This window comes from Pollicipes pollicipes, unplaced genomic scaffold, assembly GCF_011947565.3.
Source record: "Pollicipes pollicipes isolate AB1234 unplaced genomic scaffold, Ppol_2.1 Scaffold_4740;HRSCAF=5597_pilon_pilon_pilon, whole genome shotgun sequence".
In the NCBI taxonomy this organism is placed as follows: Eukaryota; Metazoa; Arthropoda; class Thecostraca; order Pollicipedomorpha; family Pollicipedidae; genus Pollicipes; species Pollicipes pollicipes.
In genome coordinates, this window is record NW_023596545.1 from 9,839,345 (window position 1) to 9,851,137 (window position 11,793).

At 54.1% G+C, this 11,793-nt stretch overlaps 1 protein-coding gene and 1 pseudogene across 2 annotated transcripts in view; both read right to left on the reverse strand.

The window, feature by feature from the left end:
- LOC119099117 (cyclin-dependent kinase 14) overlaps positions 1–2,529 on the reverse strand; it is a 60,758-nt gene extending 58,229 nt beyond the window's left edge. For both annotated transcript variants that reach the window (XM_037222200.1, XM_037222199.1), the window contains exon 1: positions 2,505–2,529. The gene's annotated coding sequence lies outside the window, so the exon portion shown is untranslated. The remainder of the gene's footprint in view (positions 1–2,504) is intronic.
- A 4,526-nt stretch (positions 2,530–7,055) lies between these two features.
- Positions 7,056–11,793, reverse strand: part of LOC119099019 (TAR DNA-binding protein 43-like) — a 7,886-nt pseudogene continuing 3,148 nt past the window's right edge.

Consider the following 11,793-nt stretch of genomic DNA (forward strand, 5'->3'; position numbering starts at 1 on the left):
GCGTGCGTGCGTGCGTGCGTGCGTGCGTGCGTGCGTGTGCGTGTGCATGCGTGTGCGTGCGTGTGCGTGCGCATGTGTATGTGCATGTGTATGTGCATGTGTATGTGCATGTGCGTGTGCATGTGTATGTGCATGTGCGTGTGCATGCACATGTGCATGTCCGTGTGCATGTACGGGCATATGGGTGCGCATTTGCGTGCATGTGTGTGTGTGTGTATGTGGAACAGTTTAGCAGTTGGGTTATGCCAAATATTGCTTTCACCATTGCTGAACTGTACCTGCTCTACGATAGAAGTACACAATGCATGTAACGCATTGGACAGAGTTTCACATCACAAATGCCAAAAACATCGCGGATTGTAAATGCGATGAGCAGTAGATTATCAGAAACATGAGCAATCCATCAGAGTATCCAAAACAGACATTTGCAAGTCACCAATGTACGGCTGATCGCTGACATCATGCACACATCCAATCGACTGTGTTATCCCACGGAGGCCGCCAGGCTGGGCGCCGTCAAATGGACTTCGAAAAAGATCGATAAAGGTAAAACTGCACGCCAACAGCGCTCGACTCGGGTGGGCCGTTTGACAGCATCGGCCACGGTGTGCTGCTGGACAGACTGGAGTGGTATGGTGCGCAGTCTGCGTGGTTTCGGAGTAACCCCTGCGACTGAAACAGGTGCAAGCCAGTACCTAGGTACTGACCTTGACCCCGGGGGCAGCCCACGGACCATCACTGGATCCATCCTCTTTCCTGTGTTTGTCAATGACCTGTCCCTCCTCCCTACAGCCATGTCATGTCACATGCTGACAACACACAGCTTCTCAACCATTCTCCACCCGCCATTCTTGGCTGGCCAACTCGGCTTGCCATTCTCAAGGTGTGAGGCGAGGAGTTCGTTCTGCATCTCCAATACTGCCCCAGGCCAATAGTATAAGAATGAGCCATAACAGCATGCACTTCATTATTCTCAGTCAGCAAGTCATCCCTAAATAAAAGACTTTGACATCACATTTTCAGGCTCAAGAACATCTCCAAGAAAACTGTTCCAATTCCCAGAGTTCTCCTTCACCAACAGCTAACATGGGAGTCCCACATATTCATGGTACTCCAGGATGAATTGTCATCCCATCATCCCTCTGCAAGATCCAACACAGCCTCATGTAGGACAGCCTAAAGCCCTTGTCCAAGCTCACATCTTTCCACATATCCTTTACTGTCTATTGGTCTTGGGAGGACCCACCCAGTGTGTTATTACAGAATCTTAATGACTGTCAGCTTCACAGCCAGGCTGGTAACACAGGTGTGACAACCATACCATAACAATGCCATCAGCGCTGGAATTGTTAGGGTGGCAAAAAAAGAGGAGATGGTGCACCAGCATGATGGCATTGCTGTCCAAATAGCCTTGACCAAAAATATGTTTCCCCACAGTTGAGGTCACATTTCCCAGGTATACACAGGGGTTGCTACAAGTTTCATGCTGTGTAAAGCTGTTCCAGAGATGCAGACTGACAGCCAAGTGGGGACTCAGCAAGCAGTTGTGCTTAGTACAATATTACTTGACATAAACTTAGATGAAAAACACCTTTTGCGTCTATCGCAAGTCTTGAGCATGCATTTTATTGCATGGTACTGAAGTGTCTTTCTTTATAGTTCATTACTAGGTTTATACTTAAGAGGATTTTTAAAGGCCCCCAAGGGGATGAATTTTACCAAGGACCATCAATATGATAATATTTATTGTCAGGAGCACCTGTAACGTGCACCTAATTTTGATGTCAATCGGTGGCACTGCAACACCTGTCACATCAGCTGGATTCTTCAACCATGACCAAGAGGTGTGGGTTCTATTTAAAACCTGTCTTAGACAATGATAGTTGAGTTAAATGACATTACAAACAACAAAGTAGCATGCAAAATTTATTATGAAATAACCAATCTATGACTGGTGGCAGACAGTATAACTGATAAGAGCAGAAAATAAATTAAGAACCACAATACTGCTAGCACTGCACTATGCACTATTCCCCCACTTAAAGTTGACCATCTCAAACATCTTTATCCACTTGTCAGCCAAATATGCCAGACCTCATTGAGATTGCATTTGACAGGGGAAGAAAGCACTAAGTCAGAGGCAGTTTTCTAAAATTTAGGGGGGTCAAAATTCCTGAACTGGGCAGATCCTGCAGCCATGGCGCAGCCCCCGCTATCTTGTGGCCTAAATGACCTTACTATGTGATCAGTCATGTTTTAGGAGCATGTCAGGCTGGCAGAACCTATCGCAAGTTGGTACCTTGCTGTCGCACCCGGGACGGGACTCAAGCTGCAATTATACGTCTCGTCAGCGTTTCCCAACCGTTTGCAGACCGGCCCTCGCGGAAGCACTACATGACGGAACGGCACCATAGGAGACCATGCACCCTGTTACCAAAGAAACTTTCATACGCCGCTTATCACGTCCACGCACACGCACATCCACAGTCCGCATCGCCACCTACCACCCGCGAACCGCCCGCTCCTCACATTGTGTACATCGGGCGCACGCACCCGCTCGTGTTGTGTGAAGCCGTCAAATCACAGTAATTTCCGCTCCATAGCTCAAGAGTATTTTTAACTCTGTCTGGCAGCTTGGTAAAAATCACATAGTCCTATCACACGACCACTTAATGAATTTCAGCTATGAGACATTTATGGTCCCTTGATTTCTGTTACGTTATAAATCAATCATAGCCCTGATAAAGCATTTGATGGAAAGGTCTTTAGTACAACGCTTATACTTATTTCTAGCTTACAAAACTTATGATTTTAGTCGTACTCTACGTTCCCTAAATATTTGTATTCCTTCTACCCAAGACGATCAAAAGCAAATTTTAGGCGGCTGTCATCTCAAAATATACTCTACATGTCTGTATATTGTTAAAAAGTCGCAAAAGAAGGAAATGTTTTTTTTTCTACCGTAAACGTTAGTTTATACTAAAACACAAACAACTCAACCAGTTTACAGTGTTCCTGGCGCCCTCGATTCAAAGTTTGCTGGACTGCTATTGCCTTGGGCATGGCGGGTGGCGTGACGAAGGAACGCTAACGGCTATTGCCGATCACCGATCCTGCACTTAACTTCCATTTATTTGTCTTTTTTAATAAGATGTACAATTTTACCATTCAACCCACACCTCTAACCCGGGGCCTTATTCGCAACATGAGTTGTGTGAATGGGCAAGAAAAAAGTAACTGAACCAAAGTCTACAAAAAATCCAATTATCTGGACGTTTATGCGACATCTGTGCAGCGAACCTGAGCTTGCGTGTGTGAAGCTCAGCCGAGGCCAAATTATCTGAAATTATTTATTATTTGTATGCACCAAAAAGGTCTTCCTAGTATTTTTGCCTGAATTACATTTGCAAAATGTAATGTCACAGTTCCCTACTGGCTTTCTATCTGCTGATAGTGGTGGTTCCTATGCACCAGATTTCAATTTCTCAGGCATACATGTGTAAGTATCCATCCCCATGGTTCAGATGGTCAGAGTGCCTGCCTGTCGATCCTCCCACCTTTGGTGGGTGGGTTCATGGTGTGCATATGTCTGTCCCTTCAGCTCATTTGGTAAGAGCACTTGCCTTCCAATCCACTTACCCCTAGAAGGGTGGGTTTGAGTCACTTCAGGCACTGGTTGTTGACAAGGTCCCTGTAGGTGGCAACCCTAAAATACCAGGAGACCTGAGAGATCATGAGAGGGTCCTGAGGTGAGCATTGAGGGGTGTTATAGTTTGGCTACCAAATTCTGTTATGGGCATGGAATTGCATGATCAGATGGAGGGGGTTAGGGCAAAGACAATAAGCACCCTTTAGTGTGAACCGTGCTCTCAGAAACCATCCATTGAAAGGGTTGGGTTCAATCTGTGAAAGATGCTAAAGTTGTTGCCATAATACTGCATTTATGCCTGAGATGTTCAGCATAATGTGTAGTTTTGCAGCTTGGGCTAAAATACCCTCAAGAAGTCAACATATACCACAGCCTGACTCTTCCCAAATTGTTCCTGCTTGCCATCTTCAAATAAATAAGGAGAACTCACCACTGCCCCTGCTCAGATAATTTTCTCATGTTAATGACATACCCATGATTGCCACTTTTAGCGGGAACTGCACACCTGCGTGGTTTGGGCAGACGTGTTGTTTTATCTTGGGCTGATTCTCAGCAGTTGGAGGTGTTAGTTAGCATTGCTAATGATGTTTATCATCCTTTTACACTGTTTTTTTTTAAAGTCTTTGCAGTGACCAAAAGGCATTCCAGATGTCTCAAAAAGTCCTACTTAAATCCTGCCTTTGTGCTTACAAGCATGATTGTATCACAGATTTGGAATGCTTACAGGGTCAAGGATAACTGAAAGGACTGTTTCACTCCATTGCTAGGTATGAGTAAAAACAAGTGAAAGGACTCCACACAGTGTTTTTCATATAATACAAAGCAAGAGCTAACTCCTTATAATGGGGCCAAAGTCCCCAAAATGGGGTTTTCAAGAACAAGAATTTGTTCCCATCAATGAATGGCTGGAGATGATGTAAAAGATTTCAAGTGTGAGATTGTCAACTCATTCAAGAATCTGGTGATGGGCCAAACAGAGATATGAAAATGAAGTAAAACCATTGCCAGTCATCAAAAGCAAACAACTAGTATGATATGTCTGATTCATATCTTGCATTCAGTTTATTGTTTGTGCCTTCAGCCCAATCTGTTATTTCCTCAACATACACATACCATTGATGCTTTGTGTAAATGATTTCTGTATGAACATGAGCACCATTTATGTGTTCACACTAACTCCTGAACACATTGAATATCATCTAAGTAGTAAACCAACCTTACCAGGAGCGCTTCATGTCGTCAGCTCCAAACAAAAGGTTTCACAGTTATTTCACAGTATTAAAACACAGTTGTTTCCACATGTTTTAAGAAAATCTTTGGTGAGTTGTTTAAAGAATAGAATGTTTTACTTCTTAAGCTGTGAACAATGTTTCATGGCATTTTCACATTTTTCTCAGGTTAATCATCCTGGTTGGTGTTTACGCATGTCTACCAAATAACTTCATGATAACTTTTTGCCACTCATGTGCTGCTGATCTCCTCATTATGTTATCGGGCTGCGCCGGCCGCGGTGGTTCCATCATCTGACCGAGTTGCGCCGGCCGCGGTGGTTCCATCATCTGACCGAGCTGCGCCGGCCGCGGTGGTTCCATCATCTGACCGAGCTGCACCGGCCGCGGTGGTTCCGTCATCTGACCGAGCTGCACCGGCCGCGGTGGTTCCGTCATCTGACCGAGCTGCGCCGGCCGCGGTGGTTCCGTCATCTGACCGAGCTGCACCGGCCGCAGTCCGTGCCGATGGGGTCCGGCATCTTAAATACTTAAATTCGGAGCTGCCTGCTGGACACTGTTTATCATTGCCTTCTCAACTGTATTCATGGTCCTCCTGGCGACTTGTGACGATTGGTATCGATAAAGTAGCTTTTTTTTCTTCCCTCGGGAGGATTTTCACTGTGTGTGGGCACACCGAGGCAAGAGCTCGTCGGTCTACTGTGTCGTGAAATGGGCGTCATGTAATCAGTGTGACATGTGTGGCAGTGTGACATGTGTCACACTGCCATGTAATCAGTCATGTAATCAGTGTGACATGTGTGGCAGTCGGCGCGCCCTGAAGCCCAGATCGGCATCACCACTATTGCCCGTTCCCAATGCGGCGCCGTCGGCGCTTCTTCAGCACTCCCGTGACTGTGGAGGCTTGACTCTGGTCCAGTGGCATGTGTGTAGCGGGGGACTCAGGAAGCAGATATGAGAGCGGTGCTGAGATCGCTCTCAATACGTTTCGTATCGGTGAGGTGCGATACAAATTATATGTTATCAGTTACGTGTGAGCAAAATACATACTTGCCTTGACATTTGTCTAGATGCTCGTCGCTGATTGTCATCACACAGGCGGTGAACGTTGCCTAACTACAGGGACAGGAACGGGTCACCCTCGTAATAACGTACTTGGAGCGGGGCAGAGCGTTGGGTTGTAACCTGCCTGAGCACCGAAGGTCATCGGTATCGGGCTGTTGATGGGCGGTTCGTGTGGCCCATCAGCCTTCGGTGTTCAAGCGGACACCAGGATCTGTTACCCCCGGCTTCTAAGTCTTGTTACGCCCTGAAAGGCTGGTCGACTTCTGCTTGCCAACTACAGCCTCAGTTTTCTACTTCTATCCCGCCCCGCCGCTTACCATCGTAAATATGTAGTCTATGCCGGGCGAACCAGGAAAGATCAGCTAAGTCTCCCAAACCCAATAATTGAACACGACTTCTCACTTCGCAGCGTTCAGACTCCACTTCCCAGTGCTTTGCGATGATTTTGACTCCGCTGAAAAGCGACATCGTTTGCATTGTAGTCCAACTACAAATTGTGTGTCGTTTTCGTGCAATTTGAATATTGCGGGGCTTTCCACTGCCTTCCGCCCGTGAGTTCCATTTCGTTGCCAACAAGTCTTGCAAAACCTTTGGTGTTGTTGTCATCCGGCCTTAGTATCCTACACACGAGTGTTGCTTAGTTAATTGGGAAGCAGCTGCGTCCCGAGCACCTCAGAAAATCAGTGGTAGGCTCATGACGGCGCGCACGGCTGAACCCAAACATGACACAGTTGCGCCGCCAACATCTCTGAAAATTAGCACCGAGTCCATGGCGTTGCATTTATGGGATGCACCGAAAGACGGCATCTGACTTTTCACTACTGCAATTTGTCCGGCTGACCCATTTTCCAGAGTAAACACCACCATTTCAACATATGTTACAGGTCCGTCCCGAGTCGTCCAGGACTTGACTTCTTTCGCCTTTTTTGGGGGCTGTCGGTTGCCGGCCATCCACAAAGTCATGCTGTGTTCTGCGTGGGAGATATATTGAATCATTTTTATAAACGCTCTGACAGCAACTAAGCACACAGTGTTTCTGACTGTCGCCAATGTCACCGGTCAGGCTGGAAACGGTCAATAAATTAGCGTCGCGCTCTGACAGTGCACTGCGATCACGCCGCCCTGCCCTGCCTCTGGACATCGAGTCGCCGGAGGCCAGGTCAGGTCAGCTCACGCAGCCCGTCCCACCTCCCTCGCCGCCACCATTCCCACTCATTCTGGTATAACCCTCACCTCAATTTTACCGCGCTTTGTACTTGGTCGAAAACATGTAAAACCCGCCGCCACAGAGCGTCCCGCCCTGCCCACAACAGACCCGGCCAGCGCGGCCGCCGCCAGCGCCGACACAAACACGCCAGTTCAGGGAGGCTTTCCAACGCAGCCAGGTCTCGTGACCGGCACCATTCTGTGAAATGTTGTGCACACTCCGCCCCGCGACTTTCCAATCAAAAAACGACAGCTAACCACTCGCCACACAGACCATATTTACGCAAGAAAAAGCACGGCAAGCTGGACAGGCACCAGCCCGGCGTCCGGCCTGGGTTGGCCTGGTGCGCGGCGCCACTCCCACGTCCCGGCATCACCACGCCCGAACAGGACGCTCCAGTGCCCGAGTGGGGCGCAGTTCCCTGTCGCGGCGCCGGCGCCACACAGCCAGCAGTCCACGCCGGGCATGAGGCCGCCCATCGCCGGGCGCCGGGCCCGTGCCGCGTCGACCGCCGCATCCCCCCTTATCTACCAAGACACGCGCACGCAGGCACACATGCACACAGACTAACGCACGCGCAGGAGCCAGGAGCAGGGCGGCTGAGAGTCGTCAGTCGGGGGCCCGCACGCACGCCCGGCCGCAACAGGCGCAGGCTGGAGGGGGCGCCCCGACCGCCACCGAGGATGAGAGGAGCAAGCTTGAGGGGATGCTACAGTCGCCGCAGGCGCACGTCCCCGAAGGACAGGTTCCTCGTCGACTGAAAGCCGCCCTGCGCCAAGCTCCCAGTAGAAAAGGTAAACAAGCGCAGAAGAAACGATGCATTCGGGAAAAGAAGCTACAACCGACCTTGGTACCAAGGCTTGCCTAGAACGTCAACACAGTGCCACAACTACCAGACACAGACGAAGTTGAAACCTGCACTGCCCAACGAGTAGCACTTTTCCCAGTCACGCATCCTGAACCGAGCAGCCAATAGCCTGCAACCATAGTTATATAACTTCACCGCGTACCAAAAATAGGACGAGTCAACACTACCGCCAGGAGGCTCTACTCGAACTTTGCCAGCCCAGGACAAACGACAGATGTGTCTGAATGAAAGGCGCCGCACGCCCGGTGAACACAACATGAATCCTACAAGCGACAACGAAACCGTAGCGAGAAGGCCGGTGCCACAGAGCGGACAGCAGTGACGTTCCAGGGCGGGCGGCCGCGCGTCCGCCACCGGCTCCTGGTGCGGAGCGCGGCGCCGGCATCGCCAGGGTGCGAGCCACCGATCCACACCATCCTGCACACCAGTAACAATAACAAAAGGCAACAGCTACAACACCCAGGCGGCGCCAGAATAGCGAGAGTTAGTAATGAGCCGCCAGTCGGCGCTGTCAGTCGGTATGTACAGGGGGAGGGCGCGACACCGCGCCGCTCAAACGTCGTAGCCGGGGTTGCGACCGTAGCCGGGCCCGCCGCCGGCGGCCGGCTTCTGGTCGGAGCGCTGCGGCCAGCCGGCGGCGCCGGTCGGTGGCTGGCCGCCCGGCGGCTGCGGCTGCATGGCGCTGCCGCCGCCGCCGCCCGCCCCGCCGGCGCCGTCGCCGCCGCCCTGGTTCATCCAGCTGAGGAAGCCGCCACCGGCCGGGCCGCCGCCCGCCTGGCCGCTGGGCGCCATCGAGGGCGGGCCCTGCGCCTGGCTAGCCGGCGCCGGGCCCGCCTGGCTGTACGCCATGGCCGTGTCGGGCGTCTGGCCGGGCAGGTTGCTCAGCAGTCCCCAGCCGGCCTGGTTCAGCGCCGCCGCCACCGCCAGCGGGTTCAGGCCCAGGTTCATCGGGCCGACGCCCATCTGCGCCGGGTTCATGCTGCCGCCTTGGCTGTTGGCCATGCCCTGGTGGCCGCCCTGGCCCATGCTGCCCCCGAGGCCGAGCGAGGTGCCCAGCGCGGCCAGGTTGGGCATCTCGTTGCCGCGGCTGCCCTGGTGCTGGCCGCCCCAGCCGCCGTTCATGCCCTGGCCGCCGTAGCTGTGCTGCGGCGGGCCGTAGCCGCCCATGCCGGGGCCGCGGCCGACGTCGCGCGGGTGGCCGCGCCCGAACCCGTGCCGCCCCACGTGGTCGGACTTGGGCGCCGCGTTGCTCACGTGCACCGACGTGTTCTTGATGATGTGGTCCTCGCCGCACAGGCTCTGCGCGATGTCCGGGTTAAGGAAGGTGACGAAGGAGAAGGCGCGGAACGGCTTGGGGATGAAGACGTCGGTGACCTCGCCGAACTGGCTGAAGTAGTCGCGCAGATCCTCCTGCGTGATGTCAGTCCGAGCAGCGGCCCACGAACACCTTACAGGGCACCTGCTGCTGCTGGCTCTCCTGCCGACCCGACCGGCACAGCGTCAGCAGTCAAACGGCGGCAAAGCTCACACGAACATAGCATGGTCCTGAACGGCTTCACAAGCCAGGCAAGATGGGCCATGCTTTAGCGGTCACCAACAAAGCATCATTTCTTTACAGGTCGCCTGTAGACCTTCAAAGCATGCGATCCCTCCAACGGATGACATCCTAGCTACCTAGGAACATCTATCGCCATCTCTCACACCCCACATTCCCCGCTACAACGCCGCCCCAAGCGGAAGAACGTCGCACTTGAGCGTCTCCCCAGTGTCACAGGTGGCACCACTGCCGCTAGCGCCGCCCGGCCGGGCTGCGAGCCGCGCACTCACGCCGCTCCGCGAGTTGGGAATCTTCACGTCACACCAGCGGCCGTCGATCATGTGACGCTGGCTGAGCACGCGCATCTGAGATTCGAAGCTTCCGAAGCGGATGAAGCCGAAACCCTTGCTTTGGCCCGACTTCAGGTCCTTCTTCACCTGGGGAACAGACCATGATGGATGAAGGCAGGAAATCCGACAGTCGGGACGCTGAATCTGGGACGTCCCCTTTGCCCCCCCCCCCCACCCCCCTTGTGGCACAGCCTCCCCCGGAGGCTGTGCCACAGAAAAGCCGTGACTAACCACGCGGCCAGCCAGTCGATAAAAAACAACAACCTAATACAGATACGAACTTCCCCTCTGTGCTTTGTCTTATGAGGGTCTACACCATCATGACCTCCGCGTCCGCCCGCACAGGCGCAGAGCCAAACCCTCCACGCTTCAACTGCACCTCCGCTCTGCGCAGATGCACCACGTTTATGCGACTGCAACCACCTGTGGAAACGCCCCAGACAACTTTCTACATCCGCTTCGGACATGCATGCCGCGCCCGCGGACTTCCTCCTGGCCCTCGCACGGGGCAGGTCTTCCTCGCCGTCGGCGAGCCGGACCTGTGCGGTCCGGTGACCGGGCGGCCCGACTCCAGTGGGCAGCCGGCCGGCGGTGCGCGTGGGCGCCGCCAAGGTCGCCCGACCGGCCGCCTGGGGCGATCGATGGCCGCCCGGCCGCGAGTAAACAGAGCGCGGTGCGACGACCCACCACCGCCGCCGCCGGCGCCGCTGCCGAGGGTCGGGCCACCGGCGACGCCCGAGAGACACTACACGGGCAATAGGTAGTGGAGAACAGACAGGAGGCCTCCGGGCCTGCTGAGACCCGACTGGGAAGGGTGCAGCGCAGACAGCCGACAAGGGCGGGTGGCGGACTATTGAAAACAGCGACGCTCATCATCAGAAGACACCACAGACACGAGGGACCGGATCAGAGGACTTCCGACGGAAGAGAGGCCCGGTCAGGAGAGGACGCTGACGCTGACCGTGGCCCGGGGGTCGCCGGGCCATGCGATGTCCCCGGGCCGGGTCAATAGCAACATATCCCGGCGGCAGGTCCGGGTCGGCGACACCAGACGAAAGTGTCGGATTACAGGCAAGGTGCGCCCGACAGAAGCGTCGGATTACAGGCAAGGTGCGCCCGACAGAAGCGTCGGATTACAGACCACGCAGCCACACACACGCCCACGGCCAGCGCGGACACTGGACGGAGGACGGGCCTGGTTCAGTGCGGCCACCGCCAGACGATAAAGCAGCGTCTACGTCTACGGCGACAGCGGACAGCGCCTGCACCTGCGTCTGAGCGCGCATCATGAGCCTGAGACACCGCCGCGGCAACGCCAGCCGGCCTGAGACAATGTCGGCAACGCCAGCCGGCCTGAGACAATGTCGGCAACGCCAACCGGCCTCAGAGAATGTCGGCAACGCCAGCCGGCCTCAGAGAATGTCGGCAACGCCAGCCGGCCTCAGAGAATGTCGGCAACGCCAGCCGGCCTGAGACAATGTCGGCAACGCCAGCCGGCCTGAGACAATGTCGGCAACGCCAGCCGGCCTGAGACAATCTCGGCAACGCCAGCCAGCCTGAGACAATGTCCGCGACGCCAGCCGGCCTGTGAGACAATGTCGGCAACGCCAGCCAGCCTGAGGCAATGTCGGCAACACCAACCGGCCTGAGACAATGTCGGCAACGCCAACCGGCCTCAGAGAATGTCGACAACGCCAGACGACGGGACACAACCCGAGCGGCTCCGCAGAACACATATCAGCACAGAACTGGACGGGCTGCACCTGGTGCGCGGCGAATCCAACTGGACTGAACTGCAAAGGACTGATGTCTGCCGTGTGACTGCACACATGCGTTCGCTTTGTCAGCAGTGACTGATGGAAAATGTCAGCCGGGAAGTGCGCATAAC